This window comes from Mus pahari, chromosome 1 (genome assembly GCF_900095145.1).
Source record: "Mus pahari chromosome 1, PAHARI_EIJ_v1.1, whole genome shotgun sequence".
Classification (NCBI taxonomy): Eukaryota; Metazoa; Chordata; class Mammalia; order Rodentia; family Muridae; genus Mus; species Mus pahari.
Genome location: NC_034590.1, coordinates 44,781,058 through 44,799,007, shown reverse-complemented (window position 1 = coordinate 44,799,007; position 17,950 = coordinate 44,781,058). Strand labels below are relative to the sequence as shown.

The 17,950-nt window shown below is 41.0% G+C and overlaps 1 pseudogene; it reads left to right on the top strand.

The window, feature by feature from the left end:
- Positions 1-15,086, top strand: part of LOC110317610 — a 30,960-nt pseudogene extending 15,874 nt beyond the window's left edge.
- The last annotated feature ends 2,864 nt before the right edge of the window (positions 15,087-17,950 follow it).

The following is a 17,950-nucleotide window of genomic DNA, read 5'->3' as shown; positions in this document are numbered from 1 at the left end:
AAGCAGCTAAGATAAGAGCAATTCTGGCACAATTGTTTAAAAGCACAATAACTGGGGTGCGAAGAAGGGATTTTATAGAGCAAGATGTTGATGTGTTTATTGTCAGTCATATTCATTAGAGTTAATGTGACACCATACTCTAAGACATCATAGGACAATTAAATTTTGTGAAGCCTAGGTTATCCCAAACTTGTCATAGTATGACATCCTAGAACTTGACAGGAGTGCACTGTGATAAAAGGGTTGAGGAAATTGGATGGTAGAGCTGATCCCCCTGTAAGAAAAGTGTTATGGAGCATAAGAGCTAGCTTCACAGAGCCTGCGGCCATAGCCCTGTAATCTCAGCAATTCAGAGGCTGAGACAAGGAGGTCACGTATTTAAAGCCAGTCTGGTCTCCTGGGTGAATCCAGGGCCAACAAAGGCAATTCAGGGAGACCTGGCCTCAAAATGGAAAGTAGAGATATGGATGGTGTGGCAGAAGCAGCAACAATATCAAGTTTGTGAACACTGAAATGACATGCCATGGACAGACATATATACACACAATGGAAAGCATGGGCTTTCAGTGTGGCAAGTGGTTGAGAAGTAGAGCATGGATTTTGGACATATAGCTTTATGCATGCACTCTCTGGCTGGATGTTTGTTCGTCTGTCCATCTGTCTGTGTGTCTGTTCATCCACCCACCCACCCAAGTACCCACCTACCTACCCACTCACCCAAACAAGCATCTCAATCTCTCCCTCCCTCCCTCCCTCCCTCCCTCCCTCCCTCCCTCCCTCCCTTCCTCCCTCTTTCCCTCTTTCCCTGTCTCCCTCTCCCCCTCTCTCCCTCAACCTGCTCTGCTCTCTCAGATAGTTCTGGCTGTCCTGGAACTCACTCTGTAGACCAGGTTGACATGGAACTCAGAGATCCACTCTGCCACTGCCTCTTGAGTGTTTGGATTAAAGGTATGCACAATTACCCTCTGGCTTACATATTTTAATAATTTATACTTGATGTCTTAAAATTTTTAACAAGTGTATGTTTGAATTTGTGCTTTAGAAGGGAGTCTCACAGGCCCATGTAGAAGGCACTACTAGGCCTTTCGTGTGAACTCCCGGGCAGGTCTCATTCCCAGTATCTCCCTGCCTTTATCTCTTTTCCAAGTCTCTTACCCCTGATCTTGCCTGCCTTCTTCCGTGCTGCTATAAGTTGGGCTGGTAGATTTATTGGTAATATAATATGTCTAGCTCAATTTCCTCTCCCTTGGCTGGTACCACATGTTGGTTTAGCAGCTTGCACAAGGGGAACCTTGGAAGTTGATGACTCATGTGCTGATGTATGCACAATTGTGTGTCTGTGAGAGAACTACTTCTGGATTGTATGTGTGTATGTGTGTGTGTTGCATTTTTAGAAGTATGGGGATGACAAGATATGACCCCGACTACTACAGCAGGGGAATTTGGAGCAGTTTGGGCACATCATGCTGTGCAGGGTCATGCTGGAGCTGTTCGTGGGAATAGAGAGAATAAGCAGTAACGCTGAAAGGAAGGTGTCACCATGACAAGAGCATGAGGTGACAGCTGGCTCCCCGTGTGATGTGCTTACTACTTCCGTGTGCTAGAAGAATAGTGAACCTCAAGGACTATGCTAGGTTCTGAAGATAAAGGAGGTTTGGCTGGAGGACTTTATCCATAGGTAGAAGCAGATATATGCCTCCCCTTCTGTAGTGTCTGTATTCTGAATATACTCATCAATGATTATAATTCTCTGCATGATTGATAGCGTGTAAATTGTAGTCCCAAGGCACTGGAATAAACTCTTGATCACTCTGTTTTCAGCTATTGGTGGATATGAAGGGCCATCTGATCATAGCCTGTCCTCTTTGCATTAGTAGGTAATCCAGTCCAGTGACTCTTAACCTGTTGCTCCCTCATGGGTTTAAAGTCATTATTTTTAATTTTAAAGTCATTATTTTATTTTTCTGCTTATTGAATTAATATTTTAAGGTAAGAAAGGCATGACTAATTATCTATTATCTATCTATCTATCTATCTATCTATCTATCTATCTATCTATCTATCTATCTATCGGTCTGTCTATTATCTGTCTGTCTATCTATATCTATATATCTCTTCTATCTATATTTATCTCTCTATAAATGTATACCTACTTGTCTATCTATAGCTATATCATTTTTCTATCTCCATCTTCCTGCCTCTGTCTATCTATATCTATCAATATCTATCTATCTATCTATCTATCTATCTATCTATCTATCTATCTATCTATCTATCTATCTCTATCTATCTATCTATCTATCTATCTATCTATCTATCTATCTATCTATCTATCCATCTATCATCTATCTAAGTGCATTGGGTTTTACAAGTTGTATAGCCAATTGTGTTCACAATTTAAAGAACAACTTATCTAGGTCTTGGATCATTTATTTTTGTTGCCTATTCAACCCCAGAGGGGTTTTGTGCGTGTGCGTGTGTGTGTGTGTGTGTGTGTGTGTGTGTGTGTGATGCAGCTAGATCTATAAGTATACACACACGCACACACACATATATATAATTAGCTACTTCTTTCATATATATTCCATATTCTGTATATACATATATATTTATATATACATACATTGTATATATCTTCATATATATGGAGAGAGAGAGAGAGAGAGAGAGAGAGAGAGAGAGAGAGAGAGAGAGAGAGAGAGAGAGAGAGAGAACATGTGTTTTATTCCCTCAAGGACCTTCTGGATCAAGATGTCAAGATAGCACGAAACAACAAGCTGCAGTTTGAGATCTTAAACCAGGGGATACACCGACTTCATGATGCCTTGGTGCTGGAGGAATGCAGTATTACATAATTAGCAATAGACAAGTAGTGGTGGTGAGCGTGTGCACTCATGCACTCGCACATGTGCGTGCCTGTCAGAGGAAAGGACAGGCTGCAGCAGGAGTCGGGAAAAGACTTCTGCTTGCTTCCTTTAATGCCTTTCTTTCTGCCTCGCAAACAAAGACCCTTACACGATGACTTTGCAATGATTGTGTAGGCAGCTGCGTTGATGATTTAGAGGAAAACTTACCTAGGTCTTGGGTCATTTATTTATGTTGCCTACTTAATCCCAGAAGGTATTTGAGTCTGGGTCTATGACACCTAAGGGCTCTTGGAAGTGATCTGTGACATATGCAGTGAAGCTACCTGGGTGAACTGTATTTAAAACCCCAGAAGTCAGATAATGACATGTGTCTTCTGTACTATTGTGTCTGTATCAAATATTCTCATCAATGATTATGCTTCTCTATGTGATCATTAATATGTAAATTATAGTCATAAAACACTGGAACGAACCCTTGATCACTGCATTTTCAGCTATGAATGGATGTGATGGGCCACTTGGTAATAACCTGCTCTCCTTTTCTTCACTAATTGCTAACCTGGTCCAGTGATTCTTAACCTGTCTGACCCCTCATGGGTTTAAAATCATTAGTTTTACATCCCTGCTTATTGACTTAGTATTTAAAAGGTAAGGAAGGAGTGACTAATTAGACAGACTGTGAAACAGGTTTCTGCTAGCTGAGGAATATGGTAGCTCTTTGCCAAGGGGATTCCGGAGGAGGGGAGCTGGCTCTGTTTGGCTTTGTGTGATGTGAGTGGTTTGAACTGTGAGATGCTCTTTGAATAAGATTGTGGCCTTTCTCGCCTTCCCCTTGAGAGTGGAAGAGGTAGGAGGCAAGAAGTTAGGAAAGCGTAAATATCGTTTTATGATTCATCGCTTTGTGGATTAATCTAAGTTACAGAATTCTCACTCTTCTCCCCTTTTCCTGAAAGTAATTCTATTATTTTCAATTACAAAGAGTATTCCTAAACAACTACTGCTAAGACAGGCAAACAGGCAACAATGACATGGGGAGTGTTTCTTGCCTCCCACGTGGAAGTGGATGCTCAATGCAAGCGTGCTTGATAAGGAATTTCTAGGATAGCTCTGTAGTGACATATTGCTACAGGGCCCTCTGTTCAAACCAGTGTGAACTGGAATCCTAGTGATCATTTCCATTGTATGGTGTAGTCCAGATTTATGTTTGGGTGTATTAGAACAGGATTTTTTTTTCTAACTAATGGGTTTTTAGTACGCTCAGTAATGTCATTGATTTATGACAGCTGGACAGAATAAATTAAGAGTAGAATGGGGAAAATTTAAGGAATTTTACCACAGAAAGGAAACAAACTAAAGCCTCACAGGAGTCTAGATTTGTAAAATATTGAAAGCAGAACCTAGAGTTTTTAGAGAAATTGATTTACTTGCTTCCTTTCTCTCTGCCCAGATGAGTCTAGCTTCCGTCTAACAGACATAATACTATTCTGTCCAGACAGACATCTTATGCTATCCTTGAGAAAAGCTTGGTATTCTTGATCAATACAGAAATAAAATTAGAATTAGTACTTTTCAGACATAGCTCAGATTGATCTCAAACCAGGGCCTTTGCACTGGCCTGATGGAGCACACTTGAGTGAGAACTGAGTGGTATTGATGTCATCACAGATCCTCTGTGTCTGAAAACTCAAGGGCTGATGGGATGGCCCCGCCTCCACCTTCCAGTTAGTCTCAGCTCGTGCTGGGGCATCATGTGCTGCAGACTTCTTTCCAAGCTGAGTCACCTTTGCAGCTTTCTTCATCATTGATCAGCTTCACAGATGTGATCTTAGCTCTGAATTCTGAGACCGTGTCTCTGATGTCTTCATTCTTTCTTATAGGGTCACCATTCAGGCAATAGTCCTTCAACTATGCGCCCCTGTTTTCAAAGGTGGCCTCAGCCTACAAATTCGCTTCATGCCATGCACATTTTACAGTTGGTTACTATTTTTCAAGAGTAGAAGGGGAGGCCTTCCCATTGCATGTCTTCATTTATGTCTTTCTTCTTGTTCAGTGGTATTCTGAGGTTTTCAATAGAAAAAGATTTTATGTTTCGATAAATTTAATCCACACCCTCTGATGCTATGAAAAATGGAAGTTTAATATTAGTTTTTATTCGAAATTATTTGTGCCTAGTCTAGAGAATATAGCTGACTTCCTCATGGGGACTCATTAGGTTAGATCTTGTGGTTGGGTTTTGAAAGATAAAATGAATGAGAAGTCTGATCTAATATTCCACTTCAAATTTAGAAATAACTTTTAAAAAATGTAAGTGTGGCAAATTAACATCTGAATTTCCTCCCACCGTGTCAAATACCAGGCTCTCATTGGTACCCACATAGTTATTCATTATTTATGCTTTACTTCTCAGTGCACATAAAAAAGTGTAAAGAATGAAACTAAACCAAGCAAACAAAGAAAAAAAAACCCTCAAACTAGCCAAACCATTGCAAATAACCAGAACACACTTCCAGAAAACAGTTTTATATTTGTTTTCATTTAAAGATTTTATTTTTTATTTTTAAATTCTGTGTAAATCTGTGCACTTGAATATAGGTTTGTGCACATGCAGTGCCCCGAGAGGCCAGATGTCCTGGAGTTGGAGTTGTAGGTGCTGGTGGCATGCCTGATGTGGGAGCTAGGAACTGAATCCTGGTCCCACCAAGGGCAGTAGATACTCTTAACCGTTGAGCCGTCTCTCCAGTCATATATTTGTTTTTTGTTTGTTTGTTTGTTTTTTTCAAAACAGTGAAGAGACAAATCGGCAACTAAGCGCTCCTGCTGCTTCTCAAGAGGACTAGAATTTGGATTTTAGTACTCGAGTTTGGCAGCTTATAACTTGCTGTAACGGTGACACTAAGGGTTCTGATTCTGATGCTGTCTTCTGTCGTCTGCATGTACCTGCACACATGTTGCACACACACACACACACACACACACACACACACACACACACACACACGGCACCACACCACACAGAAATAAAAATAAATCTATCAACAACACTTCTTTGCCCATGGAAGATCACAGCAAGAAGAAGCACCTACATTCCCGTGAGTGGTACCAACTGTATGATAACACCTCCAACTTTATTTATTTACTAGGGACATTGATTTAATTTTGCTTTTAATTTCCCAGGGATCGTTTTTGAATTTAATTTGGTTTACAAATTATATTAAGTGCTATCATGGCTTCAAAATGAAATAAACAGATATCTAAAGGAAGGAAGGCTCCATCTGAGTGCTTTCCTTCCTCGGTCTCCTAGAGGTACCATTTAACAACATGCTCCTTTTGCCTTCTGACTGGGGGACGGAGGTACCAGCACATTCCTTCTTACTTATGAATTGCAGCACATCCTTTCGTTTTAACTTACATTTTCTGCTTTCCAGTATTTTCATAGTATCTTGTTATAAATCGGCAGCTATGTGCTGACACACTTCATTCTCTTCAACAGCTTCTTATTTCATCACTATTTGGATTCATCACAATTTTGTAACCATTTTCTTAGAGATGAACTTTTTTTTGGCCAGTCTCTGTTACTAAATTTGTTAGACAATAAATATACATTGCCATTTTCCATTTTTGCTGAATTTTCTTTTGGATAGTTTGCAAAAGTAGTATCCTCAGGTGGTAGATGAAATTTGTATTTCATCAGATGTGATCAAATTATTTTCCATAGGAATTGTAGTATTTTCAAAAACGCTTTGACAGTCTACTATTTTATCTCTACCCGCGAGCTTTCATTAAAAATGGAAATACATTTAGATAATCATCAATTTTAAGTGAAATTTTAGTTGGTCTTTTCATTTTGAGTAAAGAATCAATTAGAATGTGATAGTTTTAATTAGCTGGATGGTGGTACTACTCAATGTATATGCATATCCAAACATCATGTTGTATAATTTTAAGCATACACTTCTTGTGACTTACACCTTTATAGAGTTGGAAAAAAAAGAGTGCTTGTTTTCTGCTTGCCTTCTATATTTGCATCCCTTTTGGTGCACACACACACAAAGCTACATACTGAATGTAATTATGGGAAGCATATTTCTATATTATTTATGTTCTCACAAGAAAATTGACCTTACATGAGACATGACCTTAGAATCTGATTTGTACATTAACAGAACACCACAGACTGGCCATTTATAAATAATAGAAATGTATTTTTCATAGTTCTGGAGTCTAGGAAGTCCAAGATCAAGTGTTAACATCTCTTGAGGACATCCTCGCTATGTTCTCATATAAAGAAGATAGATGGGAGTGGAAGAGGGAGAGGGAGACTCTCACAAGTCCTTTATTATGTAGTGACATTAAATATTAAATACCTTCAAGTACTGTTGCATAGGCTTAAATTTCCCACATGAACATTGGGGTCATATAAGTATCAAGACCATCCTTTTTTAGTGGTAGTATATTACTCTATGATGCATATATACCATTAATTCAATTTCTTTGTTATTGATTGACATACCTTTATTTCTATTCATTGAACAGTATGTATAAGTGTGAATATTAGTCAGGGTTCTCTACAGTATTAGAACTTATAGAATGAATCTCTCTCTCTCTCTAAAGGGGATTTATTGGAATAACGTACAGGCTGTGGTCTAGCTAATCCAATAATGACTGGCTGTGAATGGAAAGACCAATAATCCAGTAGTTGCTCAGTCTACAAGGCTAAATGCCACAGCTGGTCTTAAGTATATACCCAAATCCCAAAAGAAATAGGATTCACTGCCAGTTAATGAACGGCCGTGCTAGCAAGGCAAAGGCAAGCAGGAAAAGAGCAGAAGTTTCTTTTTTTCTTTTTTTGGTTTTTCGAGACAGGGTTTCTCTGTGTAGCCCTGGCTGTCCTGGAACTCACTTTGTAGACCAGGCTGGCCTCGAACTCAGAAATCCGCCTGCCTCTGCCTCCTGAGTGCTGGGATTAAAGGCGTGCACCACCACGCCCGGCAGAGCAGAAGTTTCTATGTCCTTATACAGACATCCATCAGAAGGAGTGGCCAAGATTAAAGGTATGTGTGATGGTTTGTATATGCTTGGCCCAGGGGTTAGCACTGTTGGGAGGTGTGGCCTTGTAGGTGTGGGCTTTAATACCCTTGTCCTAGCTGCCTGGGAGCCAGTATTCTCCTAGCAGCCTTCAGATGAAGATGTAGAACTCTCAGCTCCTCCTAAACCATGCCTGCCTGGATGCTGCCATGTTCCTGCCTTGATGATTATGTGTGGGGAATTGCAGGCTGGTCTCCAGTTGAGCTGAGGTCTGAACCCCGATGGTCATAATTCACCCTCATGACACGGTAGGTGTTTCCTCATTCTCCTGGAACTCCACCCCTGCCTAAGGTACCACCTCCCACAGCCCCCACAAGAGAAGCACGGTCAGTGGTCACATAAGCAATGTCCCAAGCTTCTGACCTTCAGGCTAAACTCCTCCTCAGTTACCTAGCAACAGTGAAGACCATAAAAGGGGGTGTTCAGCCCCACCACACTCTCTTCTCTTACTCTTATTCTCTTACCCTCTTACTCCTTTGTCCTCTCTCTTCTCTCTCCTTTTCCCTTTCTCTGTCTTTTCTCCTCTCTCCTTTCTCTTTGTCTTCTCCTCTCCTTCTCTCTCTCTCTCTCTCTCTCTCCCTACCTTCTTTCTTTCTCCTGCATTTCTATAATAAAGCTCTTAAACCATAGAGTCTCTGCTCTGCTCCATCAAGGCCCACTGCACACTCTGCTCATTGTTAGGAACTTCTTCCCTGTCCCCTCTGTCCCACAACCCTGGAGTGATAGCAAGGTAGCTCCAGGGGTGTCCCCATTGGGGCTGTCCCTTCTCCACTCTCCGCCATGTGGGTCAGAGGCAATGCCCACCCTGGGCCGAGTGGAAAGCATCTGGCAGTCTCCCCACGCCTGACTGACCAGAGAATAGAGAAACTCTGGCAGGGCGTTGAGCATCTTTTCCCTCACAACTTCCCCTGCCCTCCTGCCCCCCCCCTTTATTTTATTTTGTTCCTAACAATTATGGACCTCTGGATCTGTAAGCTAGCCCTAATTAAATGCTAGAATATAATGTTTCCTACTGGCCCAAGTGAAAGAACATTTAACTCTGTACTTGGCTACTGTCCATTGTCCTGAAACGAATAAAGTATTTAGATAATGGCAGTGGGAAGGCGGCATGGCCAATTGTGTCTCAAGAGCTGGCCATACATGGATAGATTTTTTTTTTTTAACCTACTCCTAACATCAAGTTGGGGTTATTAATTGCCGAATGTTAATTAGCCCTTTAATATTGTTCTAGCATGAAGACTACTCCAGCAGGATGCTAGGAGTGAGAAGGCAAATATGGATGTCATCTACTGTCACTTTAGTAAGAAAATAATCTTAATTTGCTGAGGATGCTTCTCATTTTTCTGATCTCAGTCAATAATGCCTTCTAGAGATCCTTTGTGGTGAATTGGTTCTTCTTCATAACAGATTAATTTTAATTGTCATTTATGTGTGTGTGTGTGTGTGTGTGTGTGTGTGTGTGTGTGTGTATGTATTTGTGTGTGCGTATGTGCATGTGAGTGCAGTGCTCTTGGAGGCCAGAAGAGATCATTAGATCCCCAGAGCTTGAGTTAAAAGTGCGTGCAAGCTGCCTGCCCTGGGGACTGGGGACTAAACTCAGGTCTTCTGGAGAAACAGGAAGCAGTCTTAGCACCATCTTCCCAGGCCCCAGCTTGTTTGTTCTTAGCCATGACGTATCGCTCTATGGTACAAAAAGTACTGGGATCAATTCAGATGCTTACTTATGAATGGGCTAGCTTCATTTCTATCCTTTTGAAGTTATGTGAGACTTAGGTCATGACTGCTTAGCTATAATCCCCTATAGAACAGGTTAAACATGGAATAGGTCAGTGGGACTTCATCAAAATGTGAAATTTTTATGCACCATAGGACACTGCCTAGAAGGGCACACTGAAGTTCATAGATGGGAGAAATGTTTGTGGCCAATTGTGTGATAGGAGTATTCTATCTAGGATATATAGTGGACCCTTACGTTTAAAATCAAAAGGAAAAGAATCCAGTTAAAAGGGGCAAAAGGACTTGAGTATCTCTGCTGGAGGAGAGCCAAAATGCCAATAATCATGTGAGAGGTGCTCAGCTGCCCCGTCACCAGGAAAGAAGTTTCGAATCCACATTGAGATACTGTTCCATACATGTCCACCAAGCTGGGTAGATGAAGCCTGCTGAAGATAAATATAACAACCTGCGAAGAAATCCAGACTGTCATTTATTTCTAGTGAGAGAGTGAATGGATGCAGCTCTGGTGAACCTGTTGGAAACATCCTAGCTATGCATCAGCTAGGGAATGGGAGTATAAATTACAGTGCGATACTCAGTGGACTGTTTCTTATCCATAGGGAGACATTGGTGGTGCATGCTTCCTAAGAGATGAACCTTGATCACAGATCATATGAAGGAGGCCACGTATTAAAAACACATATTGTTCTATTCATGTGGAATACCCAGAATAGGCAGATCTATAGAAATAGAAAGTAGAGGCATAGTGGCCGAGTTTTCTGGGGGAATGCAGGACTGATAGTTTGGAGTCATTGCTAATGAGTATGGTGTTTGCTTTGGCGCTAATTAACATATCCTACCACACTCTTGGTAGTTGTGCGCAAAACAAAGCCTATTGAATTGTATGTACTTTCAATAGGTAAATTCAATAAAGTGGTTTTTGTTTTAACAAGAGAGGTCATAAGTACATATATTCAACACATATGTAAAATTATAAGGTTGGACTGGATGATGACAAGGTCCTTCCTAAGACTCTCCACTGATAGTTCTGTCATGCCGACTATCTTGGCTGAGTGTCCATCTTCTGTCTTGATTTCCCAGGGTATCATGGCTGGGATCTAGAGATAGACAGACATTGCCTCAGCAAACCATGTTTGGCTTGGCCTGCTCTCCCCTTGCCATCCCAGTTGCTTAGAGTGTTTTATGTAATAGATGAAAGGTCTCTTTCATTATACCAAAGTGTACTAGAATGACCGTGTCATGGGAGAAAACATTATTTTACCCCAACCATTACTTCAAATCTACTTTAGGCACCTCAAGGTGCTCTGGTCTCCACATCTGCTCCAGTTGTCTTCTCTAGCTCTTGCACTTTGGAGCTGGGGGAGAGGTTGCAACCTTGCTCCTCGTTAGCTGTTGGAAGACTGCCTTGCCCTGGAAGCTCCAGTCTGAAACATTTCATGAATCATCTTCTGGTCTTTTATCCCACACAGAAAGGGCCTGCTTTGCCCCTGACATCCCTTCCATTTGCTCATGCCCATTTCCTGCCAAAGAAACCATTTTTCCCCAAAGAAAATGAAAGAGCTTCTGAGTTCTTCATTAATATCTGCATGTGGGACGGAGGAGGAATTGATGTGCAGAGCCCAGCCATAATGAGGTGATGATCACAGTGGGGCGGGATGACCCCAAAGCAATCTTTTGTAATGAGCAATTAATTATTAAAATTGGGTCCCAAGTATATTCGATTACTAAATCAATCAGCCAAGAGCTTCCAGTCTCATTAGGATTAGTGGGCTAAAAGCCAATTTATTACAAACAGAGTCATATTTTTCATTTAAAACATATATGAATTTTATGTGCTAAAGGCATTATGATTTGGATAATTGCAAGTGTGCATGGGCATATATACGTGCACGTGTGTGTGTGCATACATGTGTGCATGTTTGTGTGTGTGTAGGTGTGCTACACATATATGAAACTATTAGTAGATCCCTTATGGGAAATTTACACATGTGCGTCTTTGTAGCTTGCATTTCAGAAGATTGGCTGTATGGCCAGTCGCTTGGCCTCTGTGTTTTCCTTTATGGTTGCCTTTCTTGTGTTTCCTTCCCTCTGCCTATTATTTACCTCGACTCTAAAAAGCACAAGGGAATGTGTGGATGAATATAACATATCTCTCTCTTCTCCAAGATGGAAAATCAGATGTCCTGGGCAATGATGTGGGAGCTAATGACCACAGAGTCCTTTCAGATCTGGGGAAGTGTCAAAGTACTCACTGATCTGATAAAAACGCAACAAAGAACCCTAAAACAAACAGACAAAGGTCAGCACCAAGAAAGAGAAGACAGCTCATAAGATCAGAGGAGATATTTTCAAATTATGTATATAATAATCAAACCTAGCAATTAGGAGACACATCAATTTTTTAAAAAGGAAGAAGAATGAATGTACCCGAATGTGCTGCAGATGAATGTGGTTCAGTTGGCCCCATCTTTCTCCTACCACACCCACTCTGTTAACTTTTTCTTTTGATTTAGTCCCCACATCAAAACCTTTAATTTTCATCTTCCTCTAGCACACAGAAAATAAGAAAAGTAGTTCTCTAAACAGGAATTCTACAGCAGAAGTAATGACTAACCCAGACCTGGTAGCACAGGCCTGTAACCCCAGCTACTCACGACACCAAGGCAGGAGGACTGCAAAGCCACTTACCTTCTGGGGTGCAGAGTTCAGGCCTAGTCTGGGGACCCCTGTGAGCTGTCTCCTCCCAAAACAAAAAAAATAGAGAAAGGGAGAGAGAGAAAGAGTTGAGGGTCTTAGCTTAGTGGTGGAGTGGTATCTTAGCATCATGTGGGACTAAGTTCAAACACTATCAGTACTGAAAGCAACAACAGTTGCCGAAGTGTGGGTGAGAGCAACCACACCCACAGCAAATCAGTGTCTAGACACAAATATCTGCAGTAGGCATTCCTTCCAGATCTTCAAACATGACAAGGACCAATACCCATGGCTTCTGAAAGTAAGCCCTACTCTTTCTTGCCCTATATTTCAAAATATTTCTGTTCTAAAAATGGAATTTGGGAATTTTTTTATATGCACATCCTCACATGGCTTATATTATTATACTCATGCTTACATTTTGCATGTAAAATGTAAGATAGAAAAATTACCAATAAAGAGCACTTGCAATAACACAGATTTGCTGGGCGTCCTGCAGAGTTTAATGTATGGAGGTGTTGGGAAGACTTCATTAAAGATCTGGGTTTCTGAAGGAAGGAGATTTTGTCACAGACCCACAGTAGACACTCAATCAATACTTGTTAAATGAAAAGGGTGGGTTAAAAATACAGGTCCAGACAGAACGTCCCATGGTATTTAAAGTCTCTTGGCAATGTGTTCCAACTGGTTCCCTTTAATCCTTTAGGAAGCATTTAGGAAGTGACTTTTTGAACAAGTAACAAAATTTCCACTCACAGCTAGGAGACTTTTCACACATGTTGACTTCCTAGTTCAAGTTTTAAAATTCAGCTGCTTTATTTATTTTTTAGTATAGTACTAAGGAAAGAAAAAACCGGAAGAATTTAATACCGTTTCCTTCTAACTTGATTTATAGGGTATATATATATATCCCAATGAAATCTTTTGTGGAAATTTACAAGCTGATTCTAAAATTTATATGTAAGTGGAAGGACCCGTCATAGCCAAAACAGTTTTGAGAGACAAGTACGATACAGTATTCTGGGGGTAGAGAAATCAAGATGGTGTAGTCTTGGCTGAGGGACAGCAGATCCCTGGAGCAGAGTAGAAAGCTCAGAAATATTCCCAGACTTCATGGCCAATTGATCCTTAACAAAGGTGTTATGCCAACAAAATTTATTGAGGGAAGGAAATTCTTTTAAACAGATGTTTCAGGAATGACTCGATAGACACAGAGAGAAGGAAAGAGGTTTGGCTCTACCTCACAACATATGCAAAACCACATCTGACATGGACCAGAGGCCTAAACATATAACCTCAAATTACATATGTTCTAGAAAACGTTGCAGATATACAGATTCTGAGAAAATACACACACACACACACACACACACACACACAGAAAAGAAGGAAAAGAAGGTCAAATTTCTTTAAAACTAAGATTTGTACTCTATGATAGACGTGAAGGTACTAAGTGAAGGAAGGAAGGAAGGAGGAAGGGGACTTGATTCACAATATATAAAGACTTTCCACAATTCAATAAGCTAAAACCTTGAGCTTTACAAGGCTCAAATTTTATTGTTGTTTTTTTCCCAACACTTCCGTGCTTTAAAATCTGAAAGATGCCTCCAGAACATTTATGTTATTCCCAGTGTTCTTTATCAATGTTTTGCATCTGAACATGCAAAATGTAAGCATGAGAATAATGTAGAATGAATGAGATACTTCAATATGCACTTTACAAAAATGGCCATTTAAAGCATAAACAGTTGTTTAACATCAGTAGTCATAAAAAATGTAACCAAAAGCCCTGTGAGATGCCACTGTACCACTGTAAGGAGACTCAAACCAAAATGGCTGCCAACATCCAATGGGGGCAGGGGCATGGCTTCCTGGATCCCTAGTGAACTACTGGCAGGAGTTTAAAGTGGAGGAAACCACACTTTGCAATGCTTCTTCATTATTCTTTATTAAGTTTAATATATATCTATGCAGTAGCCTAGGTGTCTTCTTAGGAGAAATAAAAACATGTGCTCAGCAGTTTAACTAAAGTACGTGGTACCTGCAAGCACTGTCTTCCCTGATGCTCTTTCTCCTTGCTCCATCTCTCACAGAGCACACTGTTTAATGAGCCACAGCCTTCTTTCTCCTTTGCTTTTATGGCTGCTGCTTTCTCTGTCCTGCCTAAGAGTTACATCAAATGAAAGAACTGGGCAAGAACATTCAAAGCTGTTACCTGTAGTAACCCCAAGTAATGATGTCTCCACTTGCAGCAGAATGGGTGAGCTAGCCCAATCAGTCAACTCCAAAGTTAACACACACACACACACACACACACACACACACACACACACACACAAAGCCTGAAGTACCAATAGGTAAATCAGTGTGGCAAAGTCTGAAAGAACAATACACCAAGTAAAAGAATTCAGATGTAAGTAAACATGTACTTAGGGTTTGGGTTCAATATTTCTGATATTCTGGAATATGGTCTTTTCTGTTATAACAATCAATTTAATTGCGCTATGAAAAATGACAGAAGAGGTTTTATTAGAGGGGCTAATGCTGCTGTAAGGCCTACGAGGTAACCTAGAATAATAGAAAAGCTCTGTGTCTTGCTTTGACCACACAGGTACAAACATCCATGGAATTATATTACGCTGTATCTTCCGAGGTGTGTCCACCCTGCAACCTGTGGATGTGTCCCAGGAGCTATGGATGTGATCAACATAATTTCTGATGACTGCATCATGGTGCAGTATACAGGGGTTGGCTCTCCATGCCAGAGGGATGATGTGGGGTAAAGGATGAAAACCACCTAGAGGGAGCAGAAGGGACAAGAAAGAATAAACCATCACGACTGTCTCAGTAAATGTTCTGTTGCTGTGGAAAGAACCATGACCAAGGCAACTCTCATAAAATAAAGCACTTAATTGGGGCTGGCTTACAGCTTTAGGGGTTTAGTCCATTATCATCGTAGTGGGGAACACGGAGGCATGCAGGCAGACATGGTGTTACAGCAGCTGAGAGTACGACATTGTGACATGCAGCAGGAGAAGAGTGACCTTCTGGGTCTAGTTTAGTCTTTTGAAACTTCAAAGTCCAACCCCAGTGACACTCTTCCTCCAAGTTCACACCCACTCCAATAAGGCCACACCTTCTAATCTTCTTAACTAATGCCACTCCCTGATGACTAAGCATTCGAATATGAGCCTATTGGAGGTATTCTTATTTAAACTACTCAGTAAGACATATTAATGGAAATGCCATAAGGAACCCTATTAGTTTAAATACTACCCAATATGAGTAACATATTTTTACATAAAATTCTGTATTCTTTAGACTTCAGTTTTAATTAAGCTGTTATGAATTATGCTTCTAGTGCAATAGAAAAAAATTCCACAAAAGTCCTACAACTTGTGTTCTAGAAAGTGAATTATCTTCTACTTTTTTTCTTTCCCCACTGGGAGTGTCAGTGAACTCTGGGCCCCAGGCACAGCAGGCAAGGACTATTATCACTGAGCTGCAACCCCAGCCTCTGGATTTCCTTTTAATGTAAAAGAGGAACCAAGGTCCTATCCAACTATGGTGCCTCTGACCAACAATGGCCAGCATGGCATGATAACCCTAAGGATACAGTCATGACATGTATATACCCTGGCGGTAACCAACACCTGTCTCATTGTACTTAAGAGAGGCTGAATAAGATAGAAAACATGCCTGGTACCAGAAACTTACCCAACTGCCCAGAAGTCATAGATCTTGGAGGAGAACTTAAAATGGCCACTTACTAAACCAGGATAACCCCAATGTACATTCTAAGTATTTGTCCTCATACCCACAAATAAGTGTAGCCCTCAGCTCTCATCAAGGAAACTTCTCTTCACAACAGATGGCAATCATTGCAGAAAACCCCAAGAGGTCAAAATATAGAATTGTGAAACCCAGGCCTAATGGCCACTTCTAACATACAACCCCTGTACCCAAGGCTCAGGAGACACTGTATTCGAGGGGACAGAAAGATTGTAAGAGCCAGGGGATCAGGGGGATTTTCTTTGAGACTGCTATGAGTAATGTCATAAGCTACACCCATAAAGTCTCACCAAAATGGCAGCTCAAATATAAGCTAAGAAGAACAACAACAATAGACATGCTAACATGGCTGGAAAGATCACAAGGCCTCCATCCTACACACAGATACACACACACAGAAAAACACACACACACACATAGACACACACACACACACACACACACACACACACACACACACACACACACAGAGGCAACTATAGAATTCTGAGAGCAGGAGAAGTCGTCTTCCCAGGGAAGAACACAACTATTGGTTACCCAATACCAGATGATCGGTCCTGAAAACAGGTGCGTACAAGTACACTGAACCACTATACAGACGGAGCAGGGTAGATTCATGCATTTAAGAATGTGTGCATGCGTGTGTGTGTGTGTGTGTGTGTGTGTGTGTGTGAACAATTAATGGAAAAAGAGGCCACAAATTTGAAAGAGAGCAGAGAGGAGTGCATGAGAGTGTTTGGAGGGAGGTAAGGGGAGGAGGGATGGTGTAATTACATTATAATCTCAAGAAGTAAATGATATAACTAAGAAACCCCAAATCTGCAAGCTTCACAGAAATTAAATTGTGAAAAGATATTAAAAGATATTAAAAAGAGTCTTCACAAGAGGAAAAGATATTTGTAGAATCCTGTCACACCATCTCTGCTAAAATCAGAGACAGTATACTTTCTTTTTTAATTAATTAATTAACTTTACATATTGACTGAAGTTTTCTCTCCCCCATCTCCTCCAAGACCACCCCACCCATGTCTCTCTTCCTTAAGGAGCCATTCCTCCTCTGTTTCTCTTCAGAAAAAGGGAGGCCTCCCATGGATATCAACCAACCCTGGCATATTAAGTTGCATAAGACTAGGCACATCCTCCACTGTTGAGCAAGCCTAGGAGGAGGAAAGGGTCCCAAAGGCAGGCAACAGAGTCAGTGTCAGATTGTAAGAGCCGAGCTTGTTCCTGCTGTTAGGATTTCCACATGAAGACAAAGCTACACAACTGTAACATGTGCAGAGGGTCTAGGTCAGTCCCATGCAGGTTCCTTTGTTGGTGGTGCAATCTTTGTGGACCCCTGTAGGTCAAGGTTAGTTGATTTTGTAGGTATTCCTGTGGTATCCTTGGCCCTTTTTGATTCCTTCAATCCTTCCTCTCCCCTCTTCAGTAAGATTCCCCAAGCTCTGCCTAATGTTTGGCTGTGGGTCTCTGCATTTGTTTCCATCAGTTCCTGGGTGAAGTCTCTCTGATGATGATCATGCTAGGCTCCTGTCTGCAAGTAGAGCAGAATATCATTACCAGTGCCAGGTGGGCTCCTCTCATGGAGTGGGTCTCAATGGAGGAACTAGAAAAGGTCATCCTGAATGAAGTAGCCCAGACCTTGGGAGACAAACATGGTGTGTTCTCACTTATAAGTGGATATTAGCTGTAAAGGATAGCTATGATGCAATCCACAGACCCAAAGAAACTAAGTCACGGGGAGGGCTCAAGACTAGATATGTGAATCTCACTGA